Below are 25,243 nucleotides of genomic sequence, written 5' to 3' on the forward strand. Positions count from 1 at the left end.
CAGCTACTGTTAGGGGGTCTAGATTACTCCCATCAGTGCCTTCCTTCCCTTGTTATTTCTCACCTCCACCCATATGGATTCTACATCTTCCAATCCAAGATAATTTCTTGCTATCGTACTTATTCCATCTCGTACTAACAAAGCTACTCCACCACCTGTTCCTTCCTGCCTGTCCTTGCAAAAAGTCACATATCCCTGAATATTTAGTTCTCAGCTTTGATGTCCTTGTAACCATGTCTCCATAATGGCTATAAGATCATACCCATTAACCTCTATTTGTGCCGTTAATTCATTTATTTAGTTCAGAATACTACGTGCATTTAAGTAAAGAGCCATTAATTTTGCTTTTTTACCATTTTCGCCCTTTGACCCTATTTGCTGCTTTTTAAAAAATGTTTGTTAACTCTGTCTCTTCCTGTCACACTCTGGGTATCATTCCCTAAATACCTGCCCAGCAATGCTGCCATATCCTTTTGCCTTGTAAGCCTAAGTATCCCCTCTCCAGAACCCTTCCCACCCCCGCTCACTATTTAGTTTAAGGCCCTCTCTACAGCCCTAGTTACTTGATTTGCCAGGACACTGGTCCCAGCACGGTTCAAGTGAAGTCCATCCCAGTGGAACAGCTCCCTTCTACTCCAGTACTACTACCACTGCCCCATGAACTGAAATCCCAGACCAATCTTTCAGCCACGCATTTAACTCCTTGACTTTATTTACCCTATGCCAGTGGCTCAGGTAGTAATCCCAAGATTATTACCCTGGAGTTTCAGTTTTTTAATTTAGCTCCTAACTGTTCAAATTCTTTCAGCATTCTTCTAGTCCTATTAATGTCGTTGGTACCAACGTGGATGACAACAACTGCGTCCCTCCCCTCCCACTCCAAGTTCCTCTCCAACCCTGAGGAGATGTCCTTAACCAGTAACTTTTTGTTTAAAGTAGACAAAAGTTTGAGATCCAAGGCACTTGTTAAGAGAATAAAGCCACAGGATTCCATGATTCTGAGTAAACAAAATTTACGGTACAAGATCAGAAATTCAAAACATCTTATATTCTACAATTCAGGGTAAAAATGAGGCACATGTGAATAAACAGGCAAACTGTGGTTGAACACATTACATTGCACAATAAACAACAAATGCAACCAAGACAGTTTCCACGGATTTCTCAGCAATCCATCCAGATGTCAGTAAACACCGAGTCAACCAATTTCATCGAGACTCTGTCTCTCTCATGAGGGATTCCAGTCTTCACCTTCAAAGATCTTACCTCCGAATTCCCACCAAAAGTTGCTCCGACTCAGACTGCCTCAATAACTGTTTACCTCACAGGGTTTCAATCTCATCTCCTGAGACACCACAGTCTACACTCCAGCACCAACTCAAGCACAACTTCAGTTCTTTGACTGCGTCGAGTAGAACACTGCTGCGTCAAAACAGTACCTTTGTCCCAATGGCCCAGACCATGGAACCACCAACCTTCTGCTGCTTTCTTCAATTTCCAGGGCTTCTCCCAAGCCCTCACTGCTTAAAGCCTCACAATCGCAGATCTTTTACTACTTGGAGTCTCTTTCTCTGCTCCCACCTCTTTCTTTTTGACTGGGATTTCTCCCCGTCTGGGACTCTCCCCTGATTATGGTGCTCCGCTCCTCAGTCACACGATTTGGGTTTTCTACACCATTTTCTTCTTCTTTCCTTCATGCAGGCACACTGCTGTCAGGTTGGCTGAGCCCTTTCACTGCCAGAGGAGAAACTCAGAACAGAGTATGCGCAACCAGGAATGCTGCCCCACACTGAGCATGTGCTGGAACTCACCACCTGCCAGGGATCATAGTCCTCAGCTTCCACCTGATAAGAAGTCTGGATTCCTTGACAAAATAAACAATAAATTCCATGGACAGACATTAATTTGTGTACACTAAATTAATCAACTTTATCAAATTCATCAAAAACAAAAGCCATATATACAAATTTATACAATTTCATTCAGTTTTTTTCATGACCAGTTGTCCTCATTAACACTGCTTTCTCTTCAACTTTGACTGGCTAGCATGTCAAAATTCATGGGCGTGTCATCTATGTTCCCAATGCAGGCCAATCTGTATCCATTCTTTTGTTGCTGTTTGATTATAAATCACTGAAATGCGGTAAGTCCGTCATCAATTTCTGCTGGGAGGCACTGAAATTTTGGTCTTCTGTTGCAGTACAAACTGTTTCTCTTCATGAACCTGGTGCACCATCCAGTTTAGAAATCCGCAATGTCTAATTTTCTTGCTTGTTTCAAATGATGATTCAGATAGATCTGCGAAAAACAAGAGTCCATTCTGGCAATTTTCATTGGCTTATTCCGCAACTTAATTTTCCAACTGCAGCCACATGCTAGGCTTCCTCTGTTAGCACATTTATTCTTAAGCAGCTGTCTATGCTGTGTAGCGTGCATCCTGTCATGAAAATATAATAATTCTCATAATATTATTGTGATTTATTGTAAAAGTGGGTTAATAGTGGGGTTTGGATAATGTCTGTGTGTTTGTGCCTGTGTGTGGGATTTAATTGAATAAGAGACAGCTGGTCTTGAGGATGAGTTATCAAAAAGAAGCTAGGTTTGAAATGCTAAATACGTAAACATGGCTGAAGTTTCAGAATGTGAGCTGTGAGGAAAATTTGCATTCATAGATAAATTAGGTTAGTTGAATTTCAAAGAGATGGTAGGATGTTACCTAGCCAGAGGAAGTTAAGCCAAACAGTGTTTATTTTTCCTAAAGGTTACTGATAATATGAACACTTAAGAAAAGATTTATATTATGAGAAAGGTAAAGTTCCAAAGACATATCGGAACAATGGAATTTGCATTAAAAAGGAAGAAACATGTATAAAGGTGATGAGGCTATGTCAAGAGTAGGCATTCTAATACAAGTGTGAAAAGCTTCCAGCCTCTGTGCATTAAGTTGCTGTCTAGAGGAAGCGAAGCTGAGAAAACTCACTTTGAATATCACTGTCCAGGGTATCATGTTGCTTTGCCTGTGTCTGTTTAAATCTATTTGCTTTTCTACTGTTGCCTTAACGGAGGTGTAACTGGGAGCCAGATTTATTAGGGGTTTTAGGAGTTATTATAGCAGTAATTTGTAGACCAATGTATGGGCTTGAAATCTTCTCTTTTGTTAATAAATGTTTAATTTAGTTTTCTAAAAACCTCAAGTTGTGGTAGTTTTATTACTTCTGAATTCAGGGCACACATCTTGAAATAAAATACAAATTGCAAAACAGTTGTGACCCGTGTGATCAAGTTTCCCTTGTGGATTTGATCTGCCTGGCACACATCATCTGCCACGTAATAACATTCCTCCAATCTGTAACATTCTTCTCCGATATCTTGAATTCCATAGTTGCTGCACAATTATTTGTCTACTCTACAATCTCAACGACTTTAACAGCTATGGGTCAAAATCCTGGAACTCCCTTCCTAACAGCACTGTGGGTGTACCTACACCATAGGGACTGCAGCAGTTCAAGAAGGCAGCTTGCCACCACCTTCTCAAGGGCAATTAGGGATGGGCAATAAATGCTGGCCCAGCCAGTGAAGCCGACATCCCATGATTGAATTAAAAAAAAGTTTGAACTGGGTTGTATATCTGCTGTTCCTTCTTGATACCATGTTGCCATATGAGAGGGTGGTATTGGCGGGATTGCAGAGCACACCAGTGAGCTGTTAGCCTTGACATCACTTGTTGACAGGCGCAGACACGAGGAGCTGAACGGTCACCTTTGATGGTGTGCTATTCTATAATTCTGTCAACGAGTAGGTTTGCACCAGAGCGAGTTTGACTTCAGCGGCGAGCAGGTGATAAGTACAAAATGTTTGCATATTTTGGCCAAAAGTCAGGGGTCGACTTATACAAGAGATATATAAAAATGAATGATTTTTTTGGCCAAAAGTCAGGGATCAACTTCTACACAAGATTGACCATTACTCAAGAATATCCTCCTCCTTCAGTTACCATGCCCTAAGGGGGCATTGGTGACCATGCTCTTCCATTGGATTGCTTCACGGTAAAGCTTGGTAAAGAACTGCAGAGGCTTGCCATTGCCTTCTGCAGTATGGCTGACCAGGAAACTCTCCCATTCTTACCACCAGCCATCAGGCATATTGGAAGGATTTACAGGCTGGCAATCAACCAAACGTTTGACCATGTTATGAATGCATCTTCGTGGCTATCAAGTCCTGAAATGGGACTTAAACCCTGAGCTTCTGGCCCAGAGGTAGGGATGCTACCACTGTGTCACAAGGCCTCTACTCGACTATATATGGGTATTTTATTAAAACTTTGTAATGACAGTTTCCAATGTTAATTTAATTCTAGCACCAGGTATAGGGATCTCCAGGCGTCAGCAATAGTGATGTCATCAAGCAGGCTAAGCGGCCAATATTACTGAAGAATGCTCTCAGACAGCAAACCAGGAGGTAAAAAGCAATAATTTTCCTTTGCATTTTGATCATTTCAAAGAGAACGTAATTAATATTGGGACAAACACATTGTTTATGATATTTCAGCTTTTACCTTAATCCAAACTTAAAAATCATTAACTGATAATGTTAAAAATCAATGTTTTATCATAATGGAGAAGTTTGGCCTTTCACAAATATTGTTATGAACAGGATTGGAGGAGTGCACGAATTATCAAGCCCCACTACTCCGCACCACTAATTTAAATGTTTAATCTTCTTACCAAAATGGCCAATTGTGTACCTACGCTTCTAGCACCCAGAAGAAGAAACTCTCACCAGAACTCAGAATGATTAATTCATTTTAAAACAAAACTTCTTTTAACAAGTTGTAAATATTGGTTAACACATAATTGTAATCAGGAAGTATAAGTATCTATCTCTTCCAGCACACACACAGGCACATACACAGACAAACAAAGGACAAATAGATAGAGTTTCTCTGCAGAGAGAGGAGGTTGGGCATTATAAAATAAAGCATAAAGTCTGCAGGGTCTCGATGTTGTCAACCTGGAGTTCCCTCATGTGAAGATGGGCCAATGGTCCCAGTGGATGTCTGGAAGTTCTCACCAACTGGCCTCAGCTTTGCAGGTCCAAATGCAGATTAGTTACACTCAGATGAGGGTTCTCTGGCTACAGGTTGATAGCCACACACAATTTTAGGCAAGGTAGAGTAGCTATGGTAGCCTTCCTTCCTCAGCGTGTTCCTCAACAAGACTGTTTTCAAAACAAGCAGGTTCACAACTTAAGTCTTTTTCCTTCTCAACCATGTGATTTCTAGCAACTTTCCAACCTTCCTTTTCAGTTTTTTCCTCCATCAGTTCAAGTTATCACAGTTCAAAGCAAACAACATCTTCTTCAAGTACTATAAAGGTCAGGTGATTTCTTAGTAGAAGCCTGCTTGCTGACAGTTCCAAGGTGTACTTATGACCTTTTTTTAAAAAAAATTCCAGGTTAGCATTCAAAAGCCCAGATCATGCCAAGTCCTTCCATTTCGTAAAAGAAAAATTCAGTCTTGAGAGATATGATTCTAACAATATACAATTTGCTTTACTAGCCAACGAGGTTGTTCAGCAATTATTACTTAGTACACTGTTAAAAACCCAAATACACCTAATTCAACAGGAGCGTAACTTTTTAAAAGTTTTACAGCAAGACTAATAGCACAAAAAGTGGAAGTTCATGTCAATTCAAGTGCTTTCTAAGATTTCCATCATTGAGTGAGAACTTCAACAGCACATCCTTTGGAGGAACGGGATATCACTGACAGCAACTTCTGGATTTCCATGTTTAACTGAGCATGTGCAACAGCCAGAGATTGCTGTCAGTTTCAATTACAATTGTTTCTAACATTGCACTAAAAGATAATTGCATCTCAAGATCTAAATCCACCTGTATTAATGGTAACGGTGAGTTATTTGGTTGTACAGATTTATATAACAATTTAGAGCGCATTACACTGCCCATTCCTTGAGGTTGACTTTTTATGAAAGGGACAAAAAACTCTGCATTTACATCTGGTTTATCATGTCCTTGGAACTTCTCAAAACTATTCCAATAAATATCTTTTAAAATGTCGATAGTCATTTTTACTATGTAAGCAAGTGTGCCAATCAATCTGGATGCAAGATCCAACCAAAACAAACCAGATCGATAACCAATCTGTTGGTTTTTGATGATGTTAGCTGAGGAAGGAATTTTGGCACGGAGTACAGGAGGACTCCTTGGTCTTCTTTTAGACTAGTGCCGTGAAATATTTTAGATTAGCTCACAAAGGTAGATGAGTTTGCAGTTTAAGGTTTTAGGTGTCAGTCTCTAGCTTGGCTTCAACACAATCGTCTGACTCAGGCAGGAGTGCCACCTACTCAGCTAAGATATCAAAAGATTACACAAACCTTGTAACTATTTCAAAACTTACTTATTTCATAATACATCGGCATGCAGTTCCTGTCTGCACCACTTGATGGCTTATTGTCATATTTTACGTGTCAACTATTTTTCATTATAAAGTCCCATATCTACATTTATTATGTAAAATATTCAAGTACACTTCTCACACATTGCACAATTTGGTTACTAGGTCCTCAAACATTTTTCTGAATCTCAAAACTAAAGTCTCTAAAATTGCAAACAAAATATTTTTGATGAAATGAGTAGGAAGGTTGGTGTGTGCAGGTGGGGGATACATAGGGCCAGATTTCCACTACTGAGATGGGTGGCTCCCTGGCAGGCCCACCTTGATATAAATAAAGAGCCCCGTCACAAGTAGTTTTTGCTCTGGAGAGGTGGGGCAGGACTGAGTTGAGCCCGCTAAGCCTGGAAGTGGATCAGAGGCTGCCATGGGGGTGGGCCCACCTCAATTCTCTAGGGTTTATCCCAGTTGTTTTGAAAGCAGTTAGGCCCTCTAGCCCTTACCCCTCCTCAACCCCCAATCACGCTCCATGTCAACTCATGCCCCCCACTCACCCTACCCCCATGCCACCTCAATCCCAACAAATACCTCCATGTCACCTATCTCCATAGCCACTCACCCAGTATCCACTATGGGAAGACTTCAGGGGCCATATGGAAATGGAAAAGAAATTAAGCTTCTAACAATCTGAGCTCATACACACTTGATACAGAAAAAAAAAACCCTCTTATTCATGGAACCCATTCAAAGATTTTAAATCCCCTCAAGTGGTCACTCTGTTATAAAGATAAACAAACTTCTATTCAGTAACCACATCAAAGACAGCTAATCCTTTAATAGTCTCTTAAAACTGTCAATCAAAATGCAAACTCAGCTCCCACCCCCCAACTGAGGTAAGTACTTTTGGAGTTTTTGAAATTCAATCAAGCATTCATGATGACCTCAGCTGTAATAGCAGCCCTTGGGAAAAGCCAGTGATGAATTCCACTGAAGCTGCAGGAACAAATGGTAATGGTTCTTTCTAAGCTACACCAATCAAAACAGTCCAGCAGCTGGTGTTGTTTTTTTACTCTGACAGCTATAGCTTAGTTTCTTCATGTCTAAACGGCTGGGGTTTTAAATAATTTCAGATCATGACTTAAACAGACCTTAGCCTCCCTTCTAGAGTGTTTACACCTACTTCATAAATTCATGGCTCCCACACTGCAGGTTAAAGCTCTTGGAGCAGCAAAAATGGGGTCTGTTTGAACTCAAATAGCCCTGCAGAGTTTGGATTTTCTGCCCGTGTGTTTCACAGCCAACTCCTTCCCCTGCCAGAAAAAATGGGATGTGTCAGAAATGGGGGCAGGACTTTCACATCTGGGTCCCGCACACCATTCTTAAAAATCTCTGGAGTCTACCTGATTCCGCAAAAAATCCGGTTCATAATATCGTCCATCTTGTAGTAAGTGACAGATAATTCATTATTTCAGGTTTGCATGAATTACACCTAAGTGGGTAAATTGCAAGATAAATATGGATGTAAAAGTTATTCAACTCACTTTAACCCATCCAGAAAAACAATGTCATCACCATGATGAATCGTCTTCTAAATTCCAAATGGTAATCTCCTCCCACTGCACTGATACATTTTTGATGACCCTGTGATTTACCTATCCTACCCCAGAAACGCATAACTGAGCAAGGAAGGATGTTTGTATCCACTCCATAGCAGCACAGCTAAGATCAGGACCTTAACAGTGTGGGAGATTTCCAGTGCAATCTCATATTGCAATGACCTGTTTAGTGTTTATGATACCATATTGCTATGTAATAGTTATGTAAAAGAATCCTTATTATTTGAAGGAGTTGCTAATGGTCTTGTAATCAAAGGGAGGGAGAGTATTTTAATGGTCTAATCTTCATGTGCATTTATCAGATTTCTAGTTAGACCAACTGTATTGCTGTTATAACCACCCAGTTTTTTAACTGGTTAACATCTATATGTTAATAAACCCAATTTGTTCTTGGAAATTTTGAACATAATAGATGGTAATAAAAAATATATTTGGTAAAAATAAATTACTTCAGAATGTCAATTACCTCTTTAAAACTATTGCAGTGAAGTTTGTTCTGCACAGTGAAAGCTCCAGTCTCATTACAAGCCTGGAGGTTACAATTAAACACCCAGCATGACTAACACAGGCTCCAATTACAATTATTAAAAAAAGGATTTTTTCCTCTCATTTATGTTATAAAAGTAAGACTTCTAATCATAACCAAAGAGCACATATAGCAGTATAATGCCAAACTTTGTATGTGATTGAGTTTTTTGCAAGTTGAACTTAACTTTTTAAATTGCAATAATTTCACAATAAAATCAAATTTTCAAAAGTTTACATTGACATTAGAAAGACTTCTTCAACAATTCTTTGTAATTTCCCATATCTGATGGATAAGATTAAGATCTTAAAACAATTGCTGCAGACATTTTTTAAAAATCATCATTTAAAACAAGAAAAGTGTTTTCAGCACTCAGATAGTTATAACTAGTACCAACAAAATGTCTTAACAATATTGTTAGGACAAACAGCAGAACTAATATCCTGACCATTTTGTGACTTAGCTTTATTGTGGTGTAGCTAATTTTTCATGTTGTACTGATGCAAACGGGAGGCCGGTTAGCTCAGTTAGCTAGATGGTTAGCGTGTGGTTCAAAATTACGTCAACAGTATGGTCCGATTGCTGTTCCACCAGAGGTAGATTTGGGACTTGCCTTCTCACCCTGCCCCTGAGATTGGAAGGCAATGGGAAATCACCACGTAGAGCACACATGAATGAATGAACTGATGCAAATATAGCAAAGTGGCCAAAAAGATGGTGCGTCACATTTCGCCAAGTGGGGGGATAATCTGCATCATTTCAGTTTTGCACTATGGACCACCTTGTAACTTAACATTAAAACAGCTGGCTACCCCAAACCCAATCAGGGAGTGGTGGAAAGGGAAGAGGTAAATGACCAGAAAGGCAACGATGAAGAATACATACCACCATTCATTATCAGCTACCAGCTTAGATGTTGACACTTTATAGAATACAAAATAGAATTAACAATTATTGTTAATAATTTTATTGTTTAATTTTATTAAGAGGATAGCTTAAAGGTGGGATTTGCTTGTGGCAAGACAGAAGTTGGTGAGACACCGGCCACAAGCGAGCTGTAGCCAGACAGGGGACAAAGATAGCGTGGGTGTCAGCAGCTGCAGCACGAGATTGCTCATGAGTTCTGTTGCAGAGGACTCGGGCAAGAACTCCGATGGATCAGGCTACAGGTTAAGCCTGATGGGTATGCATAATGAAATGCTTGCATGCTGGAGGGGCTGCAGACAATGTCAAGGAGCGTGGAGGATTCTGGCACCAACTTTCACAACTTTTGCAAAGAGTCAAGAGCCCAAATCTATTAACACATGAGGAGACCCAACCATGATGCAGTGTCTGATGGCTGCCCTTTCAGCTTCCATTGTAGCACAAGCAGAAGTTGCCAAGCATTCTGGGTGCTCCAATGGAAGCTCAGACTGAAGTTATGCAAGCTCAGACTGCTGTCACTATAGCTGCCTATACCAGTTTTCAAAAGGGCTTGTAAGTGTTTCAGCAGCTCAGCAATCTGTCCTCCAATAGATTACTGGGATTTCTGATGTGCCACCCCAGGGGAATGACAGTGGCACCATGCAGCACAAACCTGCTGTCCTCTCTCGGGAAAACTGCATTCACCCTTGCACCACAGTCATCTGCCAGTGTCTTTGTTGTTGCCTGATAGTCAGCCACCAGTCCATGCGGAGGCGGTGCAGTCTGGAGCCAGACCATCTAGGGTCAGAGCTGCTTGAGGCCATCCTGCAAGGCCATCTGCAGTCACCCTCACTGAAAGCCAGCATCCTTTCATCAGCCATGCCAGGTCACACTGAGTAGTGAAGGCTAAGGCACACAGAAAACAAGCACTAAGGGAGTGCACAAGGATGATTAACTGACGTTTATATGCAATATGGCATGATTTAATTTACAAATTTGTTTGGAATGTTTAGTTTCTGGTGCATTTTATTTTTGTATTGTAGGAAAGAGGACACTGTGATGGTCATTTACTGAGGGAAGCTAAGGTGTGGGAGTGGTGGGAATGGGGAATTCAAATTGCGTTTACTGGTATTGCATTCAGATGAGTTGATCACGGATGGCCCAGTCAGAAGTGATGTGTTCTACCTTCATGATTACAAGGTTGCGCAGCATGCAGCAGGCCACCATGAATCTTGACACATGCTCTATAAAGTGCTGTTGGGCTCTTCCAGAGCAGTCTAGGCAGTAGAAGTGTTGTTTAAGCATCCCAATGATCTGCTCTATCACCTTTGTTGCTTAAGCATCCCAATGGTCTGCTCTGTCACCTTTTGTGTGGCAACATAGCTTTCATTATATGCATGCAGCCGATTCATATGTGGGTTGTACATCAGAGTCATGAGCAACGTCAATGAAGGGTAGCCCTCAATTGCCCAGTAGTCACCCTCTGATTTGTTGTGTGGAGGGCTCCTGCAGAATGAAGGCATCATGCTTTGTTTCCAAGATAATGGCATTGACTTGCATGAGATGTTGCTTATGGTTGCACATCTGCTGGATGTTGAGGGAATGGAATCTCTAACAGTTAGAGTACATCTCAGAATTGACATGTGGTGCCCACAAAGCAACGTGCATCATGGGGAAGCTGCAATTCTGACAAAGGTCTGTTCCTGCTCTGCCTGCTTCTCTCTGGAAAAAGAGAATGAAATGTATTCAGCTTTCTTGGAATACTGAGCTTCAGTGGCTCTTCTTACACAACAGTAGACTATACACAGAGGGAAGTTGAAAATATTGCCTGCTCCAGCTGGAAGGAGCAAGACGCATAAAAGTTTATGGCAACGGTTACCTACATAGTCACTGGCAATGCCATCCACACACTGGTTGAGGCTACGGTTGTAGCTGTAGCAAATTTCAGTGAGGATCTTCTTAGTGATACTAAGTCTGACACTGTTCCTTGCTGAGGTTCACATAGGAGAATTGTTTACTGAACATTCTGGGTGGATATGGCCTCCTGCTGAGAACCCATCTCCCCCTCCCTCCCTTTTCCAGCAGCTTGTCCTGCTTTGTGTCATCTCTCCTTACCCTCCCTGTCATGCTGTAGTCCAAGGGGATGCAAACTGCTCTCTGCACCCATGCTTGGGAGCAAGTGGCTTGTGCAGAATCCTTGAAGTCAAGTCAAAGACATTCAACATGTACCACACCATTCCCTACAGACTTCAACAACGTTAAACCACTCTGGAAACCAAACAACACTTCTACAATCGCAGCAAGAGCCGGTAGAAATCAATCAGCAACTGAACTGAAAGTAGTTGATGATCCCTTTAAATAGCACTGGTGGGGGGTCCTTCTTGCTGTTGCACATGTATTCAGCTGTGCGAGGTTAAGCGATGGCGTCAGCTCAAGCATAAAGCTCCAAAATGGCAGTGTTGATGTCAAATCAGCTTTATACGCTGTTTGACTTCATGATCTGTCTATGCTACGTACTTCTGGCAGACATTTCCTGCGCTAATGCCCTTACCAAAATATTGTCTGGTGTGGCTAACACCAGAAGTGTGTGTGCACACCACAAACACAATTTTGGAGTAAAAGCAGCACATGTAGTGCTGCAAAAACAGGCACTATGGAGCAGAAATGCGCACCCCTGATCTTTTGTTTTTTTTTATTTGTCTGGAGAATATGGAGAGTTGAAGCGCTGGTCCACAACAGTGCTACAAAAGTATTACAGAAAATTATGCATTCTTTATTGATAAATTAATAAAGAACAATTAGCCTGAAGTATGATTCTAATAGTTATATGATAAAAGGTTTCTGATCATATGAGCTTATTCCCCCAGTATTGTGGCTATTAGTTATTCCTCAACTAACATCACTGAAAACAAATTATCTGGTCATTATCTCACTGCTGTTTGTGGAACCTTACTATGCACAAATTGGCTGCCACGATTTCCTAGATTATAACAGTGACTGCATTTCAAAGGTATTCATTGGCTGTAAAACGCTTTGAGACTTCCTGATGTTGGGAAAGATGCTATATAAATGCAAGCTCTGTCTTTCTCACCTACTGTTTAGGGCTTTCTAAGCAAGTAATTGAAAGGTTGTCTACAGTTCATGGATAAAATCCATAGCAAAGCTGTTGAGTCGATAGGAACATAGGAGCAGGAGTAGGTCATTCGGCCCCTCAAGCCTGCTCCACCATCGAACTAGGTCATGGCTGATCATCTACCTCAATGTCATCCTCCTGCACTATCCCTGTATCCCTTAATGTCATTGGTTATGATATGGCGGGTGGTATTTGCCGGGCTATTACAACATTTTGCAATTTGTAATTATTACGAGAAGGTATGCGTGCTGAAGTCAGAAGTAAAGAGTCCACTTTCACTTCTGGAGATTTTAAATATTAAATTAAAACATTTATTAACAAAAGAAAACTTGAACACACAAGATTACAGTTATAGAGATAAATTTTGTCTTATAACATTTCCCAAAAGATATGTACTTAGCTAGACTCAAAAATAAACACCCTTGTTCAGGCAACCATTCCTATAGATTCTTAAGCTTCAAAACATCCAGTAATATTACCGCAACGCACCCACTGTTGCTACAGGGGAGGTATGTCACAAGCTTCTCTCTCCCTCTCCCTTGACAATGGAAATCCAAGGCTTGTAACAAAACCTTGCTTTCTCGAACCAACAGACATTTCTCTAGAGTGGCTAGAAGCTGCTACTTCATAGTACACTCTTCGAGACACACCCCCATACAGCTTTCAATCTTTCCCCAAATATATTTTTCGTCTTTCATCTTTACCCATAGTTCTCACGCCCCTTTGAAACTCAAACCCTTACAAATATAAGATCTTTCATGTTTCCATCTTGTCTTTGCTTTTGGGTCAATAAAAAAAAATGATGTCCCTGCTACTTGCTTACCTATGAACTCCTGCAAGGTGCAAACATTTTCCTTTGAATTTCAAACAATTTCTCAACTTATCTAAAAATGCAAATGTTAGCTCTAACCTAGTTCCTTGTACCCCACTACTTAATACTTTTAACTTTAATGATTTAAACCTTGCAGTCTGACTGTCTTCAGTCTAATTAAATTAATCACACATACAAATACAACCTACACATAGCCCCACAAGCCTGCTTCACAGTGTCCCACCGTAATATTGGAAAGAATTATGTTTTCTTTACACATTGGTATCTGGAAATCTATCAACCTCTGCTTTGAACATACGCAATGACTGAACCTCCACAGCCCCCCTGGGGCAGAGAATTCCGAACATTGACCACCCACTGACTGAAGAAATTCTTCATCTTGGTCCTAAATGTCCTACCTCCTATTTTGAGACTTTCTCTCCTGGTTCTACAGCCCTCAACCAGGGGAAACACCCTTCCCTAAGTCTATCCTGTCGAGCCCAGTAAGAATTTTGTACACGTCAATGGGATCACCTCTCATTCTTCTAAACTCTGCAGAATACAGGCCCAGTCTCCTTAATCTTTCCTCATAATCCCACCATCCCTGGGATGAGTTTGGTGAAACTTTGTTGCACTCCCTTCTATGGCCACTATATCCTCCCTTTGGTAAAGAGGCCAAAACTGCACACATTACTCTGGGTGTGGTCTCACCAAGGCTCTATACAATTTTGTGGGGGTGGGGGAATTAACACCCATAGGGAATGAGGATCTCCAGCCTACACTGATCTATTAGTGTCTGAGTGGAAAATTAGCCATGCAACATGGAGCTGGATTAAGCTGTTGGTGGCGAGTAGCCTGTGTAGCTGTGCATGCTGCTTGATATAAATTCCATTTACCTGTTGCTTGAATAATATGGAGCTAAACTTTAACTTGGTCAGTTATCTTGCAAACAACCTTGCTGGGTAGGATTTATTTTTGAGTAAAACTAGCTCGAAGATCACATGTCAGGCAGCAGTAGGTTGAAACAGAATTAATCGTCTGTGGAAGAAGCAATAATCTGAAACTCAAATCAGGCAAGTCCAAGTATCGTTGATGATCAACTATCCAGCCTAGCTTATTATTATTAGGACATCAACAGGTCATTTGGGACTGAAATTCTTCCTACCTGCTCCATGAACTTGTAAAGCAACAACATATAGGGTGGACGAACAATGGGAAAATGATCAATGTTCATTACTGCTAAGCTATGAGAATTTGGCTGGTTAAATTCCAGTAGTTCCTTTGGACATCCTTGAGCCCTGATTGCATCTTGGATAAAACGAGAACTCTCCCCAAACTCCCCACTCCCAGGAGTTGTGAGGATGGAAATGCTGTAGAAATATAGTAGGTCACATCAGACTCTATTTTAATTCTATTGCCCAGTTCATTCCCACCAGATGGGCAGGGTTAAAATTGGCGTTTTGTCTTTAAATTCACTGAAATTGGTGATTGTGTTGACTCCGTGTCAAGCAAACAGCACTGCTATGCAGATTCCTCTAGTATGCTTTGGAGGCTCATTAAGTTTCCATAAGTCCTAATTAACTAAAAAGGGAGGGCCTGACAAATCTTGGTCCAAGAATAAAGCTGCAAGGGAGACAAAGCACCTTTCCTGAGCTGCTCGGTGGATTTGTAAAATGTGAGAGTGACATCACGGGAAAGTCGTGAATTGATTGGTGCTTGAGCAACTGCTATTAGGGACTTTGTTTCAGCCCCAGTAGTTTTGAAAAACGTAAATTTCTAATCAAGCACAGGGAAAGTAATAATTTATAGGCACAGGAGAGGGAGCTGATTTGAGAGTAAGGGTGAAGAATTTCTCCTTTCTACTAATCTCCAGTTTATAGTACAAGAGTAAGGTTAAAATAACTAAAGTTAAAGTAAATAATCTGCAAGGAAATTACAGAGAGGTTTAATCATCACAGAGTAGTTATAATGGGGGACTTTAATTACCTGTATATAGACTGGGATAGTGGTAGTGTAACGGGCAGTGAGGGACATGCATTCCTAGATTGTGTTCAGGTAAATTTCCTACAGCACTATATATCCAGTCCAACAAGAAAGGAGGCACTGCTAGACCTAGTTCTTGGGAATAAGGTGGGCCAAGTAGATCAAGTGATAGTGGGGGAACTTTTAGGGGACAATGATCATTGTATCATAAGGTTTAGGATGTCAGTGCAAAAGGATTTGGTCAATCCAGAGTAAGAATAATCAACTGGCGGAGAACGGACTTCAATGGGGCTAGAATGGAGCTGTGTCGGACAGAATGGAACCACGGGTTGGCGGGAAAAACAGTAGCTGAACAATGGGCTACCTTCAAAGAGGAGATGGTTTGGGCACAGTCAAGGTATGTTCCCTCAAAAGGGAAGGGTAGGACAAACAAATCCAGGGTTCCCTGTTAAAGAAGAAAAAAAATGTGCTTACGACAGATGTCAGGTAGGAAAGACAATTGAGAACCAAGTTGAATAAAGAAGGTTCACAAGGGATGTGAAAAAGCAAATACGAGAAGCAAAAAGGGATTGTGAAAAAAGACTCGCAGCTAACATAAAAGGAAATTCAAAGTGTTCTAAAAGCACATCAGTAGTAAAAGGGTGGTAAAAGTAGTAGGGTCGATTAGGGACCAAAAAGCAGATTTACACATAGTGGCAAGAGGCATGGCATAAATGTTAATTGAGTACTTTGCATCTGTCTTTACCCATGAGGCAGATGCTGCGCAGGCCATGGTGACAGAGGAGGAAACGCAGCCACTAGAAGGGTTTAAAATTGATAAGGAGGAGGTATTGGATCAGCTGTCGGTACGTAAAGTTGATAAGGCACTGGGACCGGATGAGATGCACCCAATAATATTGAAGGAAATGAGATTGGAAATTGCAGGGGCACTGGCAATAATCTTTCAATGTTCCCTGGATTTAGGGAAGGTGCAATAATCTTTCAATGCTCCCTGGATTTGGGGGAGGTGCTAGAGGACTGGAGAATTGCTACCATTACGCCCCTGTTCAAAAAAAGTTGGAAAGATCTGCCCTACAATTACAGACCAGTCAGTCTAACTTTAGTGGTGGGGAAACTTCTAGAAACAACCATTCGGGATAGAATTAATAGTCACATGCAAAAATATGGGTTGATTCGGAAGAGTCAGCATGGATTTGTTAAAGGAAAATTGTGTCTAACTTGCTGGAATTTTTTGAAGAGGTAACAGAGATGGTTGATGAGGTGTATATAGGCTTCCAAAAGGCGTTCGATACAGTGCCACACAACAGACTTAGGAAAATCATAGGTCATGGATTAAAAAGGACTGTAGCAACATGGATACAAAATTGGCTGAGGGATAGGAAACAAAGAGTAATGGTTAATGGGTGTTTTTCATACTGAAAGGAGGTTTGTAGTGGAGTTCCCCAGGGGTCAGTACTGGAACTCTTGCTTTTCCTGATATATATAAATGATCTAGGTCTTGGTGTGCAGGTGACAATTTCAAAGTTTGAGGATGATGCAAAACTTGGGAGAATTGTAAACTGGGAGGAGGACAATGTAGAACTTCAAAAGGACATTGACATTGAGTGGGCAGATAGGTGGCAGATGAAGTTCAATGCGGAGAAGTGTAAGGTGATACACTTTGGTACAAAGAACACAGAGAGACAGTATAAAATAAAATATACTATTCTAAAGAGTGTGCAGGAGCAGAAAGACCTGGGTGTATAAGTCATTAAAGGTGGCAGGACAGGTAGAGAGCTGTTTCTAAAGCATACAGTATTCTAGGTTTCATTAATAGGGGCATAGAGTACAAGAGCAGGGAGGTTATGGTGAACTTATATAAGACACTGGTTAGACCTCAGCTGGAGTATTGTGTAGAGTTCTGGGCGCCATACTATAGGAAGGATGTGAACGCATTGGAGAGAGTGCAGAAGAGGTTTATGCGAATGATTCCAGGGATGAGATACTTCAGTTTGAGGAAAGATTGGAGAAGTTGGGACTGTTTTCCTTGGAGAGGAGAAGGCTAAGAGGAGACTTGATAGAAGTTTTCAAAATCATGAGGGGTCTGGACAGAGCAGATAGGGAAAAACTGTTCCTGCTCATAAATGGATCAAGAACCAGAGGGCACAGTTTTAAAGTGTTTTGCAAAAGAAGCAAATGTGAGGTGGGAAAATCTTTTCCAGTTAGGGTTCGGAATGCACTGCCTGGAAGTGTGGTGCAGGTAGGTTCAATTGAGGCATTCAAGAGGACATTGGATGATTATTTAAATAGAAACAATGTGCAGGGTTACAGGGAAAAGTCAGGAGATTGGCACTAAGTTAAAATGCTCAGAGAGCCGGTGCAGACATGATGGACCGAATGGCCTTCTTCTACACTGTAACAATTCTGTGATTCTGGATTTTTTGTGAATTTATGTTAACTTCAACCTGAACTTGAACAAGCAACAAATAAACCTTGACTGCAAAGTCCTCTTGCCAAAGCTATATTTCGAATAATAGGTAAAGAAGAAAAATAAAGTTAAATGTGGCTGTATGAGATTGTGCAATTAAAATCATAGAAATTACATTCAAAATGGTTTCTTAAAGAAGCAGACATCCTGGTGATTTTTCATTTGGACTGAGCAACTTATCAAGGATAACAAAAGTAAAGCTTGTACAGGTACAGTGTCTCAAATCTGGCTATCCGAAAACTGGAGTTGTTTGAAAACTGGACATTTTTATAAGCTGACATGCATCAATTTTAATTGCTATTAAATGTGTAAAATAACTTACTGGGACAATTCAGCTAGGTGCTGCATTTGCACGTCAGACTAGTTATCAGCTTCAAATGCCAGTCTTTTCCAGTGCTCAGACTGGTCTGAGCAACTCTTGATCCCACCTGACCCGGCTTGAAGCGATCCACCTGACCTGGCTCGTCAGCGTACTTACCTTCTTATTTAATTTATTTTCCCAAAAGTTATTTCTCCAATATTACGTATCTTTTTTTCAAACTTTAATATAAAGAAACTTATTTACTTGATTGTGTGTATCCTATTAATTGAATTAAAGTTCCAATTTTTTCCTCTGCAAACTGGCAAGATCCGAAATCTAGCAGGGCCTCGGTCCCGAGGTTGCCAGTTTTGAGACACTGTACCTATATTATTGTACTATTAAAGCATGGCTGTGGGAATACATATACTAATGTATTTTTAACAATTTGAAATCCCACACTCTTGTGTACAATTTTTAATCTAGAGACCCCATGACTATAGTAGAATTTAAATATACCACTGCATGCATTTATACTTCTCAATTCTTCAAAAATACGTTTGTAGAACTAAAGCAATGCAACAGTAAATAGTAAATCAATTAATATGAATAGTCAGAACACACTTTAATGCTTTGATTACTACTTATAGATTTGTAATGTTTGCAGGAACTGTAGCCAAAGGCATTTCAATGCACACAAAGTCTGAAGAATAAATTCACTATTAGTGCTCTTAGATTTAATATTTACTAAGCAAATAGTGCAAGGGAGGTGGAATTAATATGCAGACATTAACCCAGTGTGCACCAGCAATCAAATAATTTCAACTGTGTATGTTAATTTAGCTCCCTCGTACGGTTGAGCTCAGTATCTCCCTTTAAGTTGGTTCTGGTGATGTGAGCAACATTATGAACAAATGTACCCTTACCTTGCTGAAATCAAATAAAAACAGCAGAGGAAAATTTTTAAAATGTTAAAATTAAATAATAATTTTATTTCTATTGTTTAAAAAAACTGATGGTGATACATAGGGATGGGCAATAAATGCTGGCCTAGCCGGCAATGCCCACATCCTGTGATAGAACAAAAAAAATCACATCTTTTAAGAGCAGCAACTCCCATACCACATAATGTGATATCAGTCATATAGACTAAAAATATGTTTTGATGAACACAGCTATAAAATATACATATGCTATCTTGACTGAAAAATACTGACCACCTCCCATTGTTAAAGCATAACTTCGACATGTAGGCATTGCTATTGTCTGAAATTTCATTTCTCGTTTATCATGTTTTTGATAACAATTCTATTCTACATTGGTGCTATATAATAAAACTACTTAACTGTTGAATGACTTGTTGCAGTAATTTATCTTAGAATTTCCCATATTGAAAATCAAGTGAGGATTTCACAAATAACCCTGGAACATAACAAAGATTATTGAGATGGCTACTCAAACAAGCCATGCAATAACTAAGAATTAATACTCCAAACCAGGGATATAAAGATCTCCATTCTTAGAGCTTTGAATAATTCTAACTACAGTTAGAATTAGAACAACAGTTTGGGTTTTAATGCAGAAATGTTTCTTAAGAAAGCTTTTAAAACTGTAACATTATCAAAATAATTATTTTATTCTTACAGGAATCCTTCCTGCAATTATATAAGATTTTTTTGAAGATACCTGTGGGGAATACCCTGAAGAGCATATGAAGTAGATTCAGTTGTAGAAAAGACACATTATGCATATTTGATTTTTGTCTTGTTGAAGTACACAACCATAGATGAAAATTTTTAAGGATTTTCAATTAGCTTCAAAATATTTTGGTACTATATTCATGTGTCACATTTTTGGTTTTTAATCCTGCAAGCTTTTTAAAAAGCAATAAATGCTGCATAAAGCACACATCACCCAATTCAATGAGTCTGAATTCAGTTTGAAATTGCAGATATTTCAGGTATTCTCATAAAATGTTACCAATTGGTAGAAAACAGACCAGGTTTAAGAAGAAGGTCAATTAGTATACTGAATTACATTAAAAAAGGCATGCTTGTACTTTAGTAAACTCATAGGAATAAATAAATGAGGTGTATATTGTGCAAACTATAATCTAAAAAGAAAGATGAAAATACAGACCAATATAAATATTTTAGTAAACTGCCACACAAAAATACATGAATGTTTAATTTAGGCGCTACCTATGTCATTATCTGTTATACATTCTACCACTGATTCCCTTTTGGGAATCCCAAAATACATGCAGTTTTTTAAATCTCTAGATATCAGCATTACTTTATATTCTGTCGAAAACACACACACAGCCCTATGTAGAGGAAAAGCTCTCATTCCCTATATAGCACATGCAGAAACACATGAAAGGTACATCTTTTAGAGCCTCTACAGAGTCACAGCAAGTTTTTTTTAAGTTTCCACATACCACATGGGACTCTGCCTCTTGAGAAATTAGCAAGTCCATTTTGAGTTTTGGCATAAGAAAAGTCTCCAGATATATATTTTTTTCTTCCTAAAGCAAGTAATAACTATCTACAAGACCCATCAAATTTAAAAGAAATATGAAGAATTTACTTGTGTAATTTTGCACTTTTACTAGATCTAAGTTAAAACATGAAATAGTTCAAAGTTAAAGATGAAAAGTCCCAGCTATCAAAATAACTTTAAAACCTTAAATCCAAACAGCGCTCAATCTGAATTGTTTGAATGAGAGATTAATTTCAGCTTTACATATGCTTCAGATTTACATCTACAATGCTGATACACATATAATTTAAAAACATTATATGTATGCTTAAGCTTTTACTTTAATATTTTTGTTCACATCATAGGTTTGAAGGGTGATCTTAATTGTTATGATCTATCATATTAGCATAGAGTGCCATTGATGTTAATTTACCATAATTACATAAATTGTTGCATCTGATTCCAACAGACTCCAAGCCTGTCTGTTTAGGCTATTTCTGATAAGTGGGCTCCATTTATACTTACCTTGGAGTTTCAAGTTTCTTGTTTACCTCATTGTATTAAGTTTCATATAAAAATTATAAATATGTTAGAGCATATGCACTCTATATTAAATCCCATAAGCAAGGAAGAAGTCTTAGGGAAAAAAATATTATCATCAAGCCAAAAAAAGTACAAAACACTGTATCAGCTTTAGTGTTTCCAATACCCATGCCACAGCCCTTAACTGAAATTCGTAGAGGTTTCATTTTCTTTAGTTGTGAAGAATGATATACATATGCAGTGAAATTGTGATGAGTCAAACTTGGATGATGTGAAATTCCACTTATGCTGAAGACATCAACCATTCCTGGCAGCAGAATAGCAAATCCTATAAAACGATGGCCGTAATAAGCCAAAATACCACACTGATAACTCCAGATTAGCCAAACTTGTCTAAGCCTGTTATATGACAGTGCCAACTGGAGTGGAATTAGACCACACAAAAGTGCAAAACCATGGAGCCCAAGGAGGCAGATAAACCTGAAGAGTCTGATGAATGCCTGCCCGCTAGCCCACCTGTTTCACTTGACAATGCTGCAAAGGCCATTGAGATGCTTTGGGATTTTGAACTGCAGCACAAAAACACCAAAAAGGTGTTTGACTGCATTGATAACATGGCAGACTGTATCGTGCATGTCCAGAGGAAGCACGCTAAGCAGAAAAAGATTATGGAGTTTTTCCCGAAGCTAACTACAAATACCTTTCAATACAAAGCTCCAGCCTTTTACAAGGTCAGGCCATTGTAAGTTGTGAACAAATTGAATAAAGATTTTTTTTCAATCATTTACTGCTTTACTGTGTTTTCATTGGCATTTGAATCTGTTGGTTTTGACACAGATCATGTTTGTAGGCATATCGGTTTACACAAAGGCGCATTAATGTGGGAATGGGACCTCCTCAGCTATCATGAGGCTCCGCTTAATACGAATTTGGAGATGGATCCATTGGGATTCAACGCATCAAGATTTTACTGTAAGCAGTTCCTTCCTCGTAGTAAATGATAGAAGTGACCGACCACTTGGGCATGGAGCAATAGATGTTGTCGCACTTTTCATGTTTTGTACAAATTATTTTCCAAGCATATTAAGGTGGTCTCAAAAGTTGAAAAAAATCCATATGGTAAAAAACATTAATGACGAAGCTATTATCTATTCTCAACTAGAAGTATGTAGTCATAAACAGGAAAATTGTGTTCATTCTACCAAAAGGATTTATTTTACTGTGATTTTTATGTATTTACATTTAGCTATTTATTTGTACTTAATGTCTGCAAGTTAAAATAAATGTGTATTATTGGTAAGATTTTAATGTAATTGTTTTACTTGGTAAAAATATTTTGATGCTAATAAAGGTTGATACAAAAAAGGCAATGGTGTGAAGCCAATAATATGTAAGTTGTTACAAGTTTTTTTTAAATGGTTAAACAGTATTGTAAACACATACTGTACATACATTCATCCAGAACTCTAAACGTAAATGCAATTATTTAAGTCTCATGTTGAATCATTTATTTTCTACCAATAAATGCTTCATAAGAACACTAACTCTGACTAGAGTGTTACAAAGCTGCAATAATTGAGGGCTAATTCTGAGGCAGTCTTCCATCTCATGAGACAATGAGTTGCACCTTGGTGGTCAACTCTGTGTTAAACATCAGCTGATGTGGCTCAGGAGCCCCATTCTAGCATGGTAATCTCTGTGGCATCTGCTACAGATGAAGATATTGGGCTGAAAAGGTGCAGGATTCACTGGCCTCTGTTTTCTCTGCCAGCTGAGCTTTCCATTTCTCCTCACCTCTTCCAATGCCCCTCCAAACAGACAGCCTCCAGAGGACACAGCAGTCAGCGATTGTCTCCCAGTTTTGTGTTTGCATGTGGGCGTGTGTGTGTGGGATAAAGGTTACACTACATTACAAAAGTGAAGCTCAAGCAGTCTATTAAATTCATCTCTAGTTGAAAAGTGTATTATTTTGTGTATAACATACAAAGAACTAGGATTTTCCTACCCTATTCTTGTTTTATTTTGTTTTTGCCAGCAATACTGTCAGGTTGGGCATGGTAAATGGCAGGTTCTGGTGATCTAAGTGAATAATTTGATAACTAATGGTTTTGAGCTCTATGTTACAGACTGATACAGTCCTAATACCATACAGTTCTAATCTCATAATTTGAATCTAGGAAAGAGCACCAGAAAATTGATCACAAGTAAGGTGTTCAAGGACAATTTTCTCTGAAGAAACTTACATGTGGCCTAATGTTAGACTAATAGTGAAAAGTAAAACATAGAAACATTGATTAAGAACAAATCATGTATTGAAAGATATGATTTTTAAATTGCACCTTGACAAAGCACTTTTAAGCATTTTGACATTAAAGCTACTACATAAATACACATTGTGGTTATTTATTTGATTCCAAGGCATATTGATTAAAACATTGTGAAGTGCACAAAAAGAACATACTAAGAAAATTATAATTAATATTGAGAATTGGTATTCTCATAATATTTTTTATCCCAATCTAAAAGCAAAAGATGGTGCTGGCTTTTGGGTTGTCTATTTGTTTTGACCCACCCAAGTTTTTCCCCAGGGCTCAATTCTCCCTCCTGAAAAACTGCATTGACCACAGCATATTTCCTGTTAACTAGAGAAAGTCTGCACTATTCTAACACTGGTTTCTTTGTAAGCATATATAACATGACCCAGTGACACTACACAAAGATAGTAATTATTGAATTACACAGCCTGTCACTGTCGTTTGTGTCACACCTCTAACAGGTGCCATTAACAGAACTGGCAAATTATAATAATCTTTTCAAGCCCTCTGTGGTCCTAATAATGCCTTTCTCCTGTCCACATAATCAATGTATGAACAGTAAGCCATTTATATTGTTACTAAATATAGTGAACTGAAAGCTTTGACTTGTAGCTTGTTAAGATTGAAGAGCATTTACTATAACATTTACCATAAAAATGGTTTACAGTGCAGGATAATAACATACATTACGAAGCACTTAATATCAACAGCAAGGGATGGGAACAGGACCATCAGTTGCAGTTATTTCTAATATAAAATAGCTCATATAATTTATTTTATGGAACTGTAGTATATTATACAGTTTGTGTTCTAGTCAGAAATAGATTCTTATTTTGTTTCAAATTTCTTAAGTATATGTAGTGAAATGTTTAAAAACATTAAATAGAATTTATTATTTAAAAAAAAACAATTTCAGGTGAAATCATATAAAAGTCAAACATATTAATTAGAAAGTGGCAAATCAAGTACAAATTGCACATGAGGTGAAGGAATGCTTAGGAGCTTTAGTCCTTTGCATCTTCCATAGAATGACATTTACCAGAAATAAAAACTGTGCAATGCCAGTTTAAATTTCAAGTTAATTGATGTTCTGCTTTTAAATGTATTTTAATTTACATTCACTTCAAAATCAGATATCACTGTCATATTACAAGGAAAAAAAATATCCTAACTGTTGTCTAGCATTCCTGACTACAATATGTAGAATATATTTTCCTTAAACAATTACTGTAGAGAGGTGTGAGCACACGCATGCATTTGTGTGTAAAAATTCACATTAAAAATGTTCTTTCTCCTCTGTGACACAGTTATTCCTTTGAAATTTGACCCAGTGAAGTTATATGTTATAAAGTACTGAAGGGTGTAAAAACAAGTTACAATAAAACTTTAAATGTTAAGAATGTCAGACAGCCACACTAATCACTTATTCTATGCCAACATTACTCTATGGTCACTCTCCCAATAAAATATTGCTCAAAACTGAGCATGTTGTAAAGATTAGGGGGCTGGGGGTGGTTCGGGGCGGTGGGGGTCGGGGTGGGGGGGGGGGGGGGGGAGTGAGGAAATAGCAAGAACAAAAGTTTAATTTTAATGTTTTTCAAATGGTAAGCCTTGTGTTTTGCATAAGAAACAAGGCTTCATGCCATACCGTTTCAATTATATTTGCTTAGTCTATTGTTTCATTTTAATAAATTATTAATTTACTTCATTGTTTTAAATGTCCTGCTTCGATTGATGATAAATGATCGATAGCTT

General features: G+C 38.9%; 1 protein-coding gene across 5 annotated transcripts in view; it reads right to left on the reverse strand.

Annotated features, from left to right (window-relative positions):
• Positions 1-25,243, reverse strand: part of vti1a (vesicle transport through interaction with t-SNAREs 1A) — a 370,006-nt gene that overhangs the window by 221,470 nt on the left and 123,293 nt on the right. The window lies entirely within an intron of this gene.

Source organism: Cetorhinus maximus, chromosome 20 (genome assembly GCF_964194155.1).
Source record: "Cetorhinus maximus chromosome 20, sCetMax3.hap1.1, whole genome shotgun sequence".
NCBI lineage: Eukaryota > Metazoa > Chordata > Chondrichthyes > Lamniformes > Cetorhinidae > Cetorhinus > Cetorhinus maximus.